Consider the following 16,364-nt stretch of genomic DNA (forward strand, 5'->3'; position numbering starts at 1 on the left):
TGCAACACTAAAGGCACAATCCACAAAATAAATAATTGATAAGTTGGGCCTCATTAAAATTAAGAACTTCTGCTCTGTGAAATACACCGTCAATCAAATGAGCAGACAAGTCACAGAGTTGGAGAAAATATTTGCAAAAGGCATATCTGATAAAGGGCTGTTATATGAAATATGCAGGGAACTCATAACACTCTACAACAAGAAAACCAACAACCCAATTAAAAAAAAAATGGGCAAAAAACCTGAACATAAGACCTCATCAGAGAAAATATACAGATGGCAAATAAGCATATGAAAATATGCTCCATATCACATGCCATCTGGGAAGTTCAAAGTAAAACAACAATGAGATATCATTGCACACTTATTAGAATGACCAGAATCCAGAACATTGACAGCATGAAATGCTGGTGAAGATGTGGAATAACAGGAACTTCCATTAATTGCTGGTGGGAATGCAAAATGCCAAAGCCAATTTGAAAGACAGTTTGGCTGTTTCTTACAAAACTAAACATACTCTAATCATATGACCTAGCAATCATGCTTCTTTATATTTACTCAAATGAGTTGAAAATATGTGTGCACACAAAAAAATTGCATATAATATTTAGAGCAGTTTTATTCATAATTGCCAAACTCAGAAGCAACCAAGATGTCCTTCAGAAGGTGAATGAATAAAAAATCTGGTCCATGCAGACAATGGAATAATATTCAGTGCTAAAATAAAATGAGCTAACAAGCCATGGGAAGATATGTAGGAACTTTACAGGTTTATTAGTAAGTGAAAGGACCAAATCTGAAACTGCTACATGCTGTATGATTCCAACTGTAAGACAGTCTAGAAAAGGCAAAACTAGAGAGACAGTAAAAAGATCAGCAGTTGCCAGGAGTTAAGGGGAGGGAAGGAAGAATTGGCAAAACACAGAGGGTTTTTAGGGCAGTGAAAACAATTCTGTATGATTCCAAAATGGTAGATACAGTTCATTATTCATTTGTCAAAACCCATAGAATGTACAACACCAAGGGTGAACCCTGCTGTAAACTATGGACCTTAGATTGTAATGATGGTAATGTAGGTTCATTGATTGTAACAAATGGACCACTCTAGTGTAGGATATTGATATTGAGGGAAGTTTTGCACATGTGGGTGCAGGCGATATGTAGGAACTTCCATAAATCCTGCTCGGTTTTGCTCTGAATCTGAAGTTACTCCAAAAAAATAAATTCTATTTAAAAGGGAAATAAAAAGAGAATAAACTACTACTAACTCAACAATCTGGATAGATCTCAAAGACATTATGCTGAATGACAAAGGCAATCACAAAATGTTATATAAGGTTTTATAAATGTATGATTTCATTTATATAACATTATGGAGTATTCTGGAAGTGTCAAAATTATAAAAATGGAGATTCGTGGTTGTCAAGGCTTAGGGTTATTGGTAGTAGGGGCTGGTTGTAGCTTTAAAGCTGTAGTATCTTTGCAGTGATAAAAAGTTCTGTCCCTTTATTGCTTGGTGGTTATAGAAATGTACACGATACAAGTAGAATGACATAGAACACACACACACACACACACACACACACACACACGTTTCCTGGTGTTAATACTGTACCATTCTTATAGAAAGTGTTATTATTGGCAAAACCTGGGTGAAGTTTATATGGGAACTCTGTGTATTATTTTGCAGCTTTGTTAAATCTATAATCAAGACTTTAGAGGATGACGTCATAGGAATGGCGGCAGCGGGGCACATTTTCTGAGTTCTCCTCCGGATTTTATTACAAACGGGACATATAACCCATCAAACAACTCTTCGCTCATCACGCAGAACAGCTAAGAGACTCCTAAGAGACTCGTGTAAGGATTACTTGAAGCTGCGCAAATTGGGCGAGCAGGGGAAGAAAGAAGGGAGCGGAGAGGAAACGCGCGGTCGCGCGGTGGAATCAAGCCGGCGGTGGCGGCTGGCGGTAAACTGCAGCTCTAAAGACACAGGGAGATATAGAACACGCAGAACAGCGGGGAGACTCGTGGAGGAATTTGCCTGAAGGTGTGCGCGGATTACAAGCAGGGGAGGAGGCGGGACAGCGAAGTGGAAGCGCGCCCCCCCACCCCCACCCACGCGGAGCCGAGGCCGGCGGCGCCGGGACTACGGAACGCAGACTCCTGGAAGCGGAGCACAGGCCGTGCAGCGTTGCTGCGCGGCTCCCAGGTCGGTCGGAGGCTCGTGGAAGGTTTGCTTTGAGGTGCACTAGGTGGGCGAGCGGGGGGGAGGAGCGTGCTCACAGAAAAAGTGGAGGGCAGCACCCGGGGCTCTAGAGTCCCACGGGAGCCCAGGGTGTGGCGGAGAGCGTAGGGTCCAGGAGGTGAGCTCTTTCCCTGCGTCCCACAGTTGATCGCTCCCGCCGGGGCGGGCAGCTCGTGGGCCCTAGGGCAGACAAAGAACTGAGACGCCACACCTGGGCCCCTCACCGCGCTTTTCGAATCCTCCCCCCGCCCTTCCAGAGACTCAAACTACCCCTAACTGAGAAACAGTGTCAGATTACAGAGGGGCGTCTGCGCTCAGGCGCTGGGAAGATTGGCAGCCGGCTCTGACCATCGGAAGAGGCTGGGAGGAGGGGATTTTCGCTGGACGAGGAGAGAGGAGACTCCCACACCCCCAGCCACCACCTTTTCAGGCCTGCGGGAGGAGTGTGAGTGGCTGGCCTGGGAGGGAGGAGACCCCTCCATCCCCAGGCCCCACCCTTTCTGGCTGGCCTGCGGCGGGGCAAGGGCAACCGCGGAAGCAATCCCTGAGTTCAGCAGTAAGCGGCAGTCGCAGCTCCCGGCTTTCAGCAGCTTAGAGATCTCCCGCCCGCCCCCTCCCACTCATCCTTGGAAGGAGGGCCCTAAGACTCAGGAGTACTGGGCACAGGGCTGGTGGAGCTACTCTCAGCGTGCATTTGTGCAGGAAAGGACAGAAACTGCATGGTCTCTCTGAAAACTGTCATCCAGACCCCTCAGCCCCTCGCATTTAAATCTACACTCCCAAATTCACTCTGGGCACCAGGTGACTAGCGATGCCTGCGCACTAGGCAGGGAACTCTTTGGCACAGCGGAGGACAACCTGGAGATCACCTGGTGGGCTTAAGCCAAGACTGGTGCTGCTTTCTGTTTTGCTTTGCTTGGTGATTTTTTTTTTTTTTTTGTTTGTTTGTTTGTTTTGTTTTGCTTTTTTGTTTTTTTGCTTTTGTTTTTGTTTTGTTTTGTGTTGTTTTGCTTTGTTCTTCTCTTTTTTCCTTTCTTTTCTTTTTCTTTTTTTTCTTTCTTTCTCTTCTTTTTTTTTTTTCTTTTCCTTGCTTGTTGTGATTTGCTTTGTTCTGTCTTTATTTCTTTGATATCTTTGCCTATGTTGAGTGGGGATTGTCGGTTGTATTTTACATGCGAATGTACTTGATTTGTTTTCCTTGTTGTTGTTGTTGTTGTTGTTGTACTTGGTAACTTTATTTGTGCTGAAACTGCCCTACCAGGGCCCAGATTAAGAGGCACAAGATTCAACATATCCAGAAGCCAACTCTGGACCAAACCAGAGTACTACCGGGTTTGACCTACAAGTCACCCACGGAAGGAGGGCCCTAAGACTCAGGAGTACTGGGCACAGGGCTGGTGGAGCTACTCTCAGCGTGCATTTGTGCAGGAAAGGACAGAAACTGCATGGTCTCTCTGAAAACTGTCATCCAGACCCCTCAGCCCCTCGCATTTAAATCTACACTCCCAAATTCACTCTGGGCACCAGGTGACCAGCGCTGCCTGCGCAATAGGCAGGGAACTCTTTGGCACAGCAGAGGACAACCTGGAGATTACCTGGTGGGCTTAAGCCAAGACTGGTTCTGCTTTCTGTTTTGCTTTGCTTGGTACTTCCTTTTTTTTTTTTTTTTTTTTTTTTTTTGCTTGTAGTGATTTGCTTTGTTCTGTCATTATTGCTTTGATATCTTTGCCTATGTTGAGGGGGGATTGTCGGTTGTATTTTATTTGTGAATGTACTTGATTTGTTTTCTTTGTTGTTGTTGTTGTTGTACTTGGTAACTTGATTTGTGCTGAAACTGCCCTACCAGGGCCCAGCTTAAGAGGCACAAGATTCAACATTTTCCAGAAGCCAACTCTGGACCAAACCAGAGTACTACCGAGTTTGACCTACAAGTCACACACCCAGAGGGAATTCTCTGAAGGCACAAGAGCCCATAGAGGCCAAACCTCATTTAAGTGGCCAACCCTCACCCAGCAGAACACCCTGTGGTGAGCAGAGCCAAGTTTCACAACTAGACGGCCTAGGAGTTAAGCCCACCTACTCACAAGCAAAAAGCAATCAAAGTTCTTCTTGAACAGGACGATATACTAAACACACGAGCCTCCTGTGGAGCACATGCAGAGAAGAACGAAGTAGTCCAAGTCAAATATAAAAGACACATACTACATAAGATAACCCAGCAAGAACTAAGAGCTCTAGGGGATCTTCCTAATACATCAAAGCAAACACAGAGAGTCAGTCAGAATGGGGAGACAAAGAAACATGTCCCAAATAAAAGAACAGAAGAAACCTCCACAACTGGAACCAAATGAAGCAGAGGTAACCAACATGTCAGAGACAGAGTTCAGAACACTGGTGATAAGAATGTTTAAGGAGCTTAGAGAAGACATAAAGAAGGATATAGAAATCATAAAGAACAACCAGTTAGAGCTAAAAAAGGATGTAGAAATCTTAACGAACAACCAGCTAGAACTAAAAAACACAATTACCGAAATTAAGAACTCACTTGAAGGAATGACCAGCAGGTTAGATGAAGCAGAGGATCGAATCAGCGACTTAGAAGACAAGTTAGCAGAGATCACTCAAACTGAACAACAGAAAGAAAAAAGAATAAAAAACAATGAAGATGGGTTAAGAGACCTCTGGGATAACATCAAGCGCAACAACATGCGCATCATAGGAATACCAGAAGGCGAAGAGAAGAAGCAAGGGATTGAGAACATATTTGAGGTAATAATGTCCGAAAACTTCCCTAACCTGATGAAGGAAACCAACATACAAGCCCAGGAAGTGCAGAGAGTTCCAACCAGGATAAACCCAAACAGGCCCACACCAAGACACATTATAGTTAAAATGGCAAAGCTTAAAGACAAAGAGAGAATCTTGAAAGCAGCAAGAGAAAGGCAGAAGGTTACATACAAGGGAACTCCCATAAGACTATCAAATGACTTTTCTACAGAAACATTGAAGGCAAGGAGGGAGTGGCAGGAGATACTCAAAGTGATGGAACACAAAGGCCTACAACCTAGATTGCTTTATCCAGCAAGGCTATCATTTAAAGTTGATGGAGAGATAAAGAGCTTCCCAGAAAAGAACAAACTGAAAGAATTTATGACAACCAAGCCAGCATTGCAAGAAATACTAAAAGGACTTCTGTAAATAGAAGAAAGATGAAAACAATTTACTACAAATCTAAAAATGGCAATAACTATGTACCTATCAATAATCACTTTAAATGTAAATGGATTAAACGCTCCAATCAAGAGACATAGGGTGGCTGAGTGGATAAGGAAACAAGACCCTTGTATATGCTGTATACAAGAGACTCATTTCAGATCAAAAGACACACACAGGCTGAAAGTGAAGGGTTGGAGTAACATATTTCATGCAAATGGAAGCAAAAAAAAAGCTGGAGTTGCAATACTTATATCTGACAAAATAGACTTTAAAATGAAAAAAATATTAAAAGACAAAGATGGGCACTATATAATAATAAAGGGATCGATCCGACAAGAGGACATAACCCTAGTAAACATCTATGCACCTAACATAGGAGCACCTAAATATATAAAACAGGTACTGATGGACATAAAGACAGAGATCAACAGCAACACTATCATAGTAGGGGACTTCAACACACCTCTGACAACAAGGGACAGGTCCTCCAGACAGAAAATCAATATGGAAACAACAGCCTTAAATGATACTTTGGAGCAGTTGGACTTAATTGATATTTTCAGAGCATTTCACCCCAATGCTGCAGAATACACGTTCTTCTCAAGTGCTCATGGAACATTTTCTAAAATAGATCATATGTTAGGACACAAGACAAGCCTCGATAAATTTAAGAAAATTGAAATCATACCAATTGTCTTCTCTGACCACAGTGCTATGAAATTAGAAATGAACTACAGGGGAAAAAAACCAGGAAGATACACCAATTCATGGAGGCTGAATAACATGTTGCTAAATAATGAATGGGTCAAGCAGCAGATCAAAGAAGAAATCAAAAGATATCTTGAGACAAATGAGAATGAGAACACGACGACCCAAAATCTATGGGATGCTGCGAAAGCAGTCCTAAGAGGGAAGTTCATAGCACTGCAGGCCTACCTAAAGAAACAAGAAACATCACTAATTGACAGTTTATCTTCACACTTAAGGGATCTGGAAAAAGAACAGCAAAATAAACCCAAAGGGAGCACAAGGAAGGAGATAATAAGGATCAGAGCAGAAATAAATGAAATAGAAACCAGAAAAACAATACAAAAGATCAATGAATCCAAGAGTTGGTTCTTAGAGAAGATAAACAAAATTGACAAACCTTTAGCCAGACTCATTAAAAAAAGGAGAGAGAGGACCCAAATTAATAAAATCAGAAATGAAAGAGGAGAAGTGACAACAGACACCACAGAAATACAAAAAATTGTAAGAAATTACTATGAGCAACTATATGCCAACAAATTTGACAACCTTGAAGAAATGGACAATTTTCTAGAGGCGCACAACCTTCCAAAGCTAACTCAAGAAGAAACAGAAAGCCTGAACAGTCTGATTACCACCAGGGAAATTGAATCAGTAATCAATAATCTCCCAACAAACAAAAGCCCTGGACCAGATGGCTTTACAGGTGAATTTTTCAAAACGTTCAAAAAAGAATTATCACCTATTCTCCTCAAGCTCTTCCAAAAAATCCAGAAGGAAGGAAGACTCCCAAACACTTTTTACGAAGCCACTATCACCCTGATCCCAAAAGCAGACAAAGACACCACAAAGAAAGAAAACTACAGGCCGATATCTCTAATGAACATAGATGCAAAAATTCTCAACAAATTATTAGCAAACAGAATTCAGCAATACATTAAAAAGATCATACACCATGATCAAGTGGGATTCATCCCTGGTATGCAGGGGTGGTTCAACATCCGCAAATCAATTAATGTGATACACCACATTAACAAAATGAAAAATAAAAATCACATGATCATATCAATAGATGCAGAAAAAGCATTTGATAAAATACAGCAACCTTTTATGATAAAAACCCTTAAGAAAGTGGGAATAGAGGGATCATATCTTAACATAATAAAGGCCATATATGACAAACCCACAGCTAACATCATACTCAATGGGGAAAAGCTAAAACCATTCCCCCTAAGATCAGGAACAAGACAAGGTTGCCCACTTTCTCCACTTCTATTCAACATAGTGCTGGAAGTTCTAGCCACAGCAATCAGACAAGAAAAAGAAATAAAAGGCATCCAAATTGGTAAGGAGGAAGTAAAATTATCATTATATGCAGATGATATGATACTATATATAGAGAACCCTAAAGACTCCACCAAGAAACTATTACAACTGATAGATGAATTTAGTAAAGTAGCAGGATATAAAATTAATATTCGGAAATCAGTTGCATTTGTATATACCAATGATAAAATAGCAGAAGGAGAAATTAAAAAAACAATTCCATTTACAATTGCTCCAAAGACTATAAAATATCTGGGAATAAATCTAACCAAAGATGTAAAGGATCTGTACTCAGAAAATTATACAACACTGAAGAAAGAAATGAAAGAAGACATAAATAGATGGAAACACATTCCATGTTCATGGATAGGAAGAATTAATATAATTAAAATGTCCATACTGCCTAAGGCAATATACATATTCAACGCAATTCCTATCAAACTACCAACGACGTTTTTCACAGAAATAGAACATATAATCCTAAAATTTATATGGGACCATAAAAGACCCCGGATAGCCTCAGCAATCTTGAGAAATAAGAACAAAGTGGGAGGTATAACGATACCTGATTTCAAACTATACTACAAGGCTACAGTAATCAAAACAACATGGTACTGGCATAAAAATAGATACATAGATCAATGGAACAGAATAGAGAGTCCAGACGTAAATCCATGCCTATATGCCCATCTAATCTACGACAATGGAAGCAAGAATGTACGATGGGGTAAAGATAGTCTGTTCAATAAGTGGTGTTGGGAAACCTGGACGGACACATGCAAGAAAATGAAGCTGGACCACCTCCTTACACCATATACAAAAACAAATTCAAAATGGCTTAAAGACTTAAATGTAAGATCTGAAACCATAAAATATCTAGAAGAAAATATAGGAAGAAACTTCATGGACATTACCCGGAGTAAGATTTTCACTGATATATCCCCTCGCGCGAGCGAAGTAAGAGAAAAAATAAACATGTGGGATTACATCAAACTAAAAAGTTTTTTCACAGCAAAGGAAACCATCAATAAAACAAAAAGGGATCCTACTGTATGGGAAAAGATATTTGCCAATGATATATCTGATAAGGGATTAATATCACAAATCTATAAAAAACTTACTCAACTCAACTCCAAAAAAACAAACAACCCAATTAAAAAATGGGCAGAGGACTTGGGGAGACATTTCTCTAAGAAGGACATACAGAAGGCAAGAAGACATATGAAGAAATGCTCAACCTCACTAACCATCAGAGAAATGCAAATAAAAACCACAATGAGATACCACCTCACTCCAGTCAAAATGGCTATTATCAATAAATCAACAAACAACAAATGCTGGCGCGGATGTGGAAAAAAGGGAACGCTAGTGCACTGTTGGTGGGACTGCAGATTAGTGCAGCCACTATGGAAAACAGTATGGAGGTATCTCAGGAATCTGAAAATGGAACTACCCTATGATCCAGTAATTCCACTCCTAGGCATCTACCCGGAGAAATCCAAAACTCCAATTCAAAAATCTGTATGCACTCCTATGTTTATTGCAGCACTATACACAATAGCCAAGATATGGAAACAACCAAAATGCCCATCGGTAGATGACTGGATTAAGAAGCTGTGGTACATTTATACAATGGAGTATTACGCAGCCATAAAGAAGAAAGAAATCTTATCATTTGCAGCAACATGGATGGATCTAGAGAACATTATGTTAAGTGAAATAAGTCAGAAAGAGAAAGACAAGTACCATATGATCTCACTTATATATGGAATCTAAAGAAAAGACTATGTGAATGAACTAATCAGAGTCAGTTTTGGGGACGCAGAGAAAAAACCGAGAGTGGTTAGATGGGTGTGTGGGAGGGGGTTGGGGATAAGGGGAAAGGTGAAGGGATTTGGAAGCAGCTGGTAACCACAAGATGGCCTCAGGGTTTTTCTTTTGAAAATTAATTTGGGGAAGGTATTCTATAATGTTGTAAAGATTTTGTTGGGTATCCGATGGACATGCGTCCTATTTGGGAGACCACCTCAGGGATACTGTGGATACCTGATCATGGCATTGTACATCAGAAGCTAAACATTAATGAATGCCAACTATAATTTTATATATATAATGTGATGGTTCAGTGTGAGGTCGGAGGGATAGTGGATGGGGGGAGGGGGGTTCACAGTATGAGGGATATAAATGATGAACGTCTAAGTATTACCTTGTTTTGTACACCTGAAACTAATAAATAAATTAATTAAAAAAAAAAAAAAAAAAAAAAAAAAAAAAAATCTATAATCAAGTCAAAATCAAAAGTTTAGAAAAAAATAAAGAAAGAAAAGAAAAAAGGATGCTCCAGGTCTTGACTGGAGGTAGCTTGGGAAGGTCTAAGGATCCCTGTGGGATATTCAAGGGGTGTGTTCACAGAAGAATGACCAGCATCCTACTGTCTCTCCCATGAGCACAGTGTCGGGGAAGCAGGCTGCCCATGGGCCTCAAGCCAATGTGTCTTTTAGGGGCAATGTGTATGACCAACTCCTAACACTATCACATTGGGCCTTAGGATTTGACAAGAATTTTGAGGGTCATCAAAGCTGTGCCCAGAGTCCTCAAGACCTCAAAATGCCCCTGCTTGTTGATGGATTATTATCTGGAATGCCTACTGGGCACAATTCTTTCCCCTATATTTTCCATTAAAGGTCTGCTATTTTTGTGTCCATTCCCCCTCCTCCCTCTTCTCCCCCTCCCATCTCCTCCTCTCCCTCCTCTTCTTTCCTCTCCTTCCTCTTCTTCCTCTCCTTCCTCTCCCTCTTCTCCCTCTTCTCCCTCTTCTTCCCCTTCTTCCTCTTTTTCTTCTTTTTCCTTGAGGAGATTAATTTATTCTCTCATTTTTAGAGATAGCCAACTTAGAAGTTTCATCTTATTAAACAATATGATGAACTTCAAAAGGTAAATTATTTTCTGGTCAGGATTCCCAGAATGGCACAAATTCAACTTTATAATAAAAATTTGAAAATGAAAAAAAAAATCCCAGTATCCATTACTCAGAAAGCAAGTGAAGGCATCTTAAAAACATAATTATTAAATAAACAAAGAAAGACCAGAGCAGTGCTCAAATAATTTATGTTTAAAGTAGTGAATAATCCTGTAATTGACACTTCTCAGAACATTTTTGTGTATATGTGGAAGAAAGCCATCATTTAAATTATGAAATATTACACATCAAAGCTGTTTCTGTCAAGGATGTTCGTTTGTTTTAAAACACATTTAAAAAAAAATACAAGACTTGGACTAGGGACCAAGATTTCAGCTGAAGCTGAAGGAAGAAAAAGAAAAGATACTTTCTCTCTATACAGGAAGAGAAAGAAAAAGAAACTTTCTCCATTTCTAAGTCTATTCTTTCCTATCAAAGGACAGAGAAAATACAGTCCTTGGTGATGATTCAAGATGCAAAAAACAAAATTTCCTAGCAGGAGGTGTTATATCTGTCTCTTCATCATTTTCTTTTTTTCCAGTGCAAGCCCTTGAGAGGGATTTGCCACATGGCAAAAGACATGCAAGTAAAAATTCAATTATGACATTTGCCTTTTAAAATCTCACAAATGTCTTCATGTCATATATTTTTAAATTTTCAAGCCTTTTAATATAAAGTATAAGCCCATGTCAAAATATATTCTCTTATTTCCCATCTCAGTTTCCTTCAAACTTGGTGCTCTAGTAATTCCAAATTTAATTCTTGTTCTTTAAGACCCCATGTTGTTCATACTGCTAGGTATGGGGTATGCTTTTCCTCTCTCTGCATGCCATTCCTCTCCCAACACACACATACACGCCTCTGCTCCCTTTTAACCAGGTGTCTTAGTCCATTTGGACTGCTAAAACAGAATATTATAAGTTGAGTGGCTCCTAAACAACAAAAGTTTATTTATCACCATTCTGAGAGCTTGGAAGTCCAAGATGAAGGCACTGGTAAATTTGGTGTCTGGTGAGAGCTTTCTAGTTTAAGATGGCCGTCTTTGTGCTGTGTCCTCACATTGCGGAAGGGGTAAGGGAGGTTTCTGGAGCCTCTTTTATGAAGTCACTAATTTCAGTCTTCTGGGTTCCACCTTCACGACCTAATCACCCCCCAAAGGCCCCAGCTCCTAATACCATTACATTGGGCCTTAGGATTTAACATGAATTTGTGGGGGTGCGGGGTACCAACATTCAGTCTATGGCACCAGGTTAACTTTTAGTGGTACTTCACTGGCCTGGTGAGCCATCCCTGGGATCTCCTGGGGACACCACTGTTCCCAACATGTCTTCATCAAAGCCTTCACAACAAGGAGCAAGGATTATCTATGGACTCATCAATAACCCCTCTTGACTGAAGACCCCTAAGAGAGCAAGGCCCCATTACCCTCATCGCCCAATAACTAGACACATTGTTAGCACTCAATGAATACAATGAAATTAATCTTTCCAGTTATAGTACTTCCTTTCTTATAATTTATCAACTAAAAAAAAAAAACAGTCAGTTGGACCCCAGGAAATTTGGGAAACGGATTAATTTGTATTATATTTATACTTTAGGGTTCTCCAGGAAACTCTTGGGATGTTACTCATGTGATCTCTGTGATGCTCCTTTAACCAGTTATTAGACTTTGGAATTAATTTATACGAGGGTTATTGTCATTACAGACTTTTAATCTTTCTGTTGAGAATATAGGTTCTTAGGCCATCAAACTGTTTCTTGTACTTGTCAATAACTCAAAGTTGTCAAAAAGATTTGGTGCTATGTGTATTTTGGGGGTAGAGCACCAATAGCTTTCTTGAGATATTCCAAGTAGTCTGGAAAGAAGAAAATAAAAAGAAGAGAAAAATTACCAAAAGAAGATGAAGGATAGATGTTTAGATAAGGCAGGAAGAAAAGAAGGAAGGCTCAAAAAGAGTAAAATGCTACATAAAAAAATGAAAAGGGCTATTGGTAAATCTTGTTTAATCAAACTTTGTTCAAAGTTAAATGCAACATGACACATAGCTCCTCTTTTGCGGAATACATATGTCTGAATATAAATATATTTCTCCTTTCTCCACCAAGTGAGAAAAGCCAACAGAAGGCTTAAAAAATATGACACTCAACTCAGTGTCTTGGTAAATGCTTTTCTAAGTGACTATATCCAATGGATATTGATAAAGAGGACATATTTACAACATACTGGTTTTTTATTAAAAGGGTATATTTATCTCTAAAAGAAAGATATTTCATTATATTTTTTTTATAACCTGAAATTAAAATATCAATAGCCTTGCTTTCCTTCTCAGGTGAAATAGGCACAACCAGATTAAGGACAAAATTCCATAGCCTCCCAGTGATAGGAAGAAAAGAATCCATGAGTCCTGAGAAGGAGCTCTGACAATTACGTTTGCAAACTTACCACTATGAGCTTACATTGGCAGCCCTGTACAAACAGCTCTGTACGGTTTTATAACCTTGGCATATCAGTGTCTTAACAGCTGTAGACATGTGGCGGTGTCTTACCGAGTGACATTCATCATTGTTGTTGCATGTTTTTGTGTGCCATCCTGAGAATGTCTGAGCAGGAATTAGAGCAACAAACAAACAAACATTAAATTTCTTGTTAAAGAACTTGACAAGAGTGGAAGTGAAATCTGGGACATGTTAGTTCAAGCTTATGGGGATAATGCCATGAAGAAAACGGCAGTGTACAAATGGATTAAACGTTTTTTCTGAGGGGAGAGACCACGTCACTGATGAAGAGAGTTCAGTGCATCCAGTAACAAGCAGAATGGACAAAAACATAGAAAAACTTTGTCAAATTGTGCATCAAAATCATCGGCTGACTGTGACAAGCATAGCAGACCAAGTAAACATCAAGAGAGAAACAGCTGGGAAAGTCTTAATTGAAAATCTTGGCATGAGAAAGGTGTGTGCAAAAATGGTCCCGAAGGAGCTCACTGTTGAACAAAAACAAAGGAGAGTCAAAGTTTGCCAAGAGTTGTTGGAAAGGCAAGACAATGTTTTGGGTCATGTTATCACTGGTGATAAAACATGGGTGTACCAATACGACATGAAACAAAGCGTCAAAGTGCACAGTAGAAGTCAGCCAATTCTCCACAATCAAAAAAGTTCCATTAGTCCAAATCAATAGTCAAAATGATGTTCCTAACCTTTTTTGATATCAGAGGGACTATTCATTATGAATTTGTACCAACTGGACAAACAGTTATCCAAATTTACTATTTGGAAGTGCTGAAAAGGCTGTGTGAAAACGTTAGACGAAAACGACCTGAATTTTTTGCTAACAATTCATGGCTCTTCCATCACGACAATGCACCAGCTCACACAGCACTGTCTGTGAGGAAATTTTTAGCCACTAAACAAATAACTATATTGTAACACCCTCCCTACTCACCTGATCTGGCCCCCAATGACTTCTTTCTTTACCTAAAAATAAAGGAAATATTGAAAGGAAGACATTTTGATGACATGACATTCAGGATATCGATGGTAATATGACGATAGCTCTGATGGCCATTCCAGAAAAAGTACTTCAAAGCTGCTTTGAAGGGTGGACTAGGTGCTAGCATTGGTGCATAGCTTTCCAAGGGGAGGTCTTTGAAGGTGACCGTAGTCCTATCTAGCAATGAGGTATGTAGCACTTTTTCTAGGATGCGTTTGTTGTACGCATCTTAGAAACTTAATTGTTGTACCTCATATATCAAGTGTGACCTCTGCAGACATTTATTCTAGGAAACCTCTTCAGACCTGACGGTTTGCATAGCTATATTGGAACCGGCCATAGGATTTAAAGTTCCACAGAAAAGGGTAGAAGTGAAAAAAGAATGTTTGAGAAGTCTACCTTAATTAAACTCGATTAATAATGGAACAAACTGATTTACATGAGCTGGCAATTTTAATTCACCATTGAAAACCCAAAATCAACATATTTACAAGATTTCAACTGCAAGAAAGAAAAGCACAGCCTTTATAAATAAAAGCCAAGACATTTATTCAACCCCAGAGCCATATTGCCTGGCTATCCTGAGGATGCTTACCAGGCCACTGGTTAAATGCAGGTTGAAGACTTTTGACCACAGGATTTAATTTACTAGATTCACGTATGTGTCAGTCACCCAAGAAAAGAGGTCACATAGAAGTATTTTTAGAAAGCATTCCTCAGCGAGTACCTTAATCTGTTTTCTTGTAAAGGATCAAGAATGGCAAGGGCATGTTTGTAAACAGTCCGATTTTACATGCATTTTTAATACAATATGTTTCATAAAAAAATCTTACCTAGTAGTTACATCTTGTTAGTAATGGTCCTTCATCTCTAATCCTTAGAGGATTCTTTATTCTGGAGAAAGAGTATATAAGCACCCCCGGGTACTATTTGGGAGAAATGACTGTGTGATCGTCTACCCTCTTGTCAGTTCAAGTTAAAATATTTTATGGCACTGTCAAAATTTGGTCAATAGCAAATAACTTATTGTCATAGTTTATTGCAATAACAAGTAAGTATTTGTCAATAACAATGCAAGGAATAGCTTATCTATCCTGAGTTCCTGTGTGGGTGAAGCTAAATCAAATGTCTACGAAGAGAAGAGAAGAGGGTATTCTAAATTAAATCTGGTTATGGAAGGCATTTGATATCTCCATCAATGGGAAAATTCATGCTCTTAAATAACATAGAAAGAGAGCTTTGAAGAATGAAGAAAAATAAGGATCTGAGTGAAGATTTTCTCAGACAATCCAAGGGAGATTTTTTTAAAGTCCTCAAATTAGGAGAGTATTGGAAATATTTTACAGAATAATTTAATACTTATTCTACACACAGTCTCTTCATAGTGTGAGTCTTCATTTTTGTGATGCAAATTTTAATGAAATTATAATGTTTTTGTGTTTACAGTTGCCAGGGTTAGAGGAGCATTTTATAGAATCAGAAGCTCTTATTTTGGTATTCATGTTCGCTGCTGTCTTTTTGCCCTCTTCACCTTGTGGTGGTCCAGGAAGAAAACTTCTGCACCTGAGCCAGAACTAAGACTCTGAGAAATGGACAGGATGTTTGCGTGTTCTTGCCCCTAGACGTCATCAAATCCATTACACAGTACTAGCATCTGAGACTCAGCAAAGCACCCTAAGGTACTCATTCCATGAAGCATGATCAGATCATAAAATCTGAGAGTTCAGATGGCATTTGGGATCAGCTAATCCCACATCTTTTCTTCAAATAAGACTCTTCTCTCCAACCCACATGTTGGCACAGCAAGCAGTCTCTAGGAATGGTATTATGTCTTCTTTTGGGGGCAGACATTTTCACTGATGCTAATACTCTAAGTGTTGAAAAGCTCTCCTTCTTTCTATTGATATCGGTTCTGACCATAATCACATCTATCTTCGTTCCCCCATCACAGCCCTTTAAGATAGTTATTAACTCTCCCCCAAACTTCCTCCTACTTTTCTTTATATTGGCTCCTATTATAGTGTGGTTTGCAGACTCTTTTCCATCTTGGTGACTCTCCTCTGAACATAATTCAGGTTTTCATGGCACCTTTATACACTTGGAGCCTGAGCTTCATATGTATTTTGACCATTAATGGCTAAGGATCCCACCTTTATTTATTCAAGCACTACAATAGAAGTTTGCATTATCTTATTATTAGTTATATATTATATAGTTATCTTATTATTAGTTATCATATATACATAGACTCATGGGGCATTAGTGACATGAACTCTAGAAAGAATGAGCCAGGTCTCTTATTTTTTTCAGCAAAGAATGGGGCATTGGACATATTGCCAGCATAGGAACTGTAGAAAATGGACACAGACACAAGTTTC

Source organism: Rhinolophus hipposideros, assembly GCF_964194185.1.
Source record: "Rhinolophus hipposideros genome assembly, chromosome: 8".
NCBI lineage: Eukaryota > Metazoa > Chordata > Mammalia > Chiroptera > Rhinolophidae > Rhinolophus > Rhinolophus hipposideros.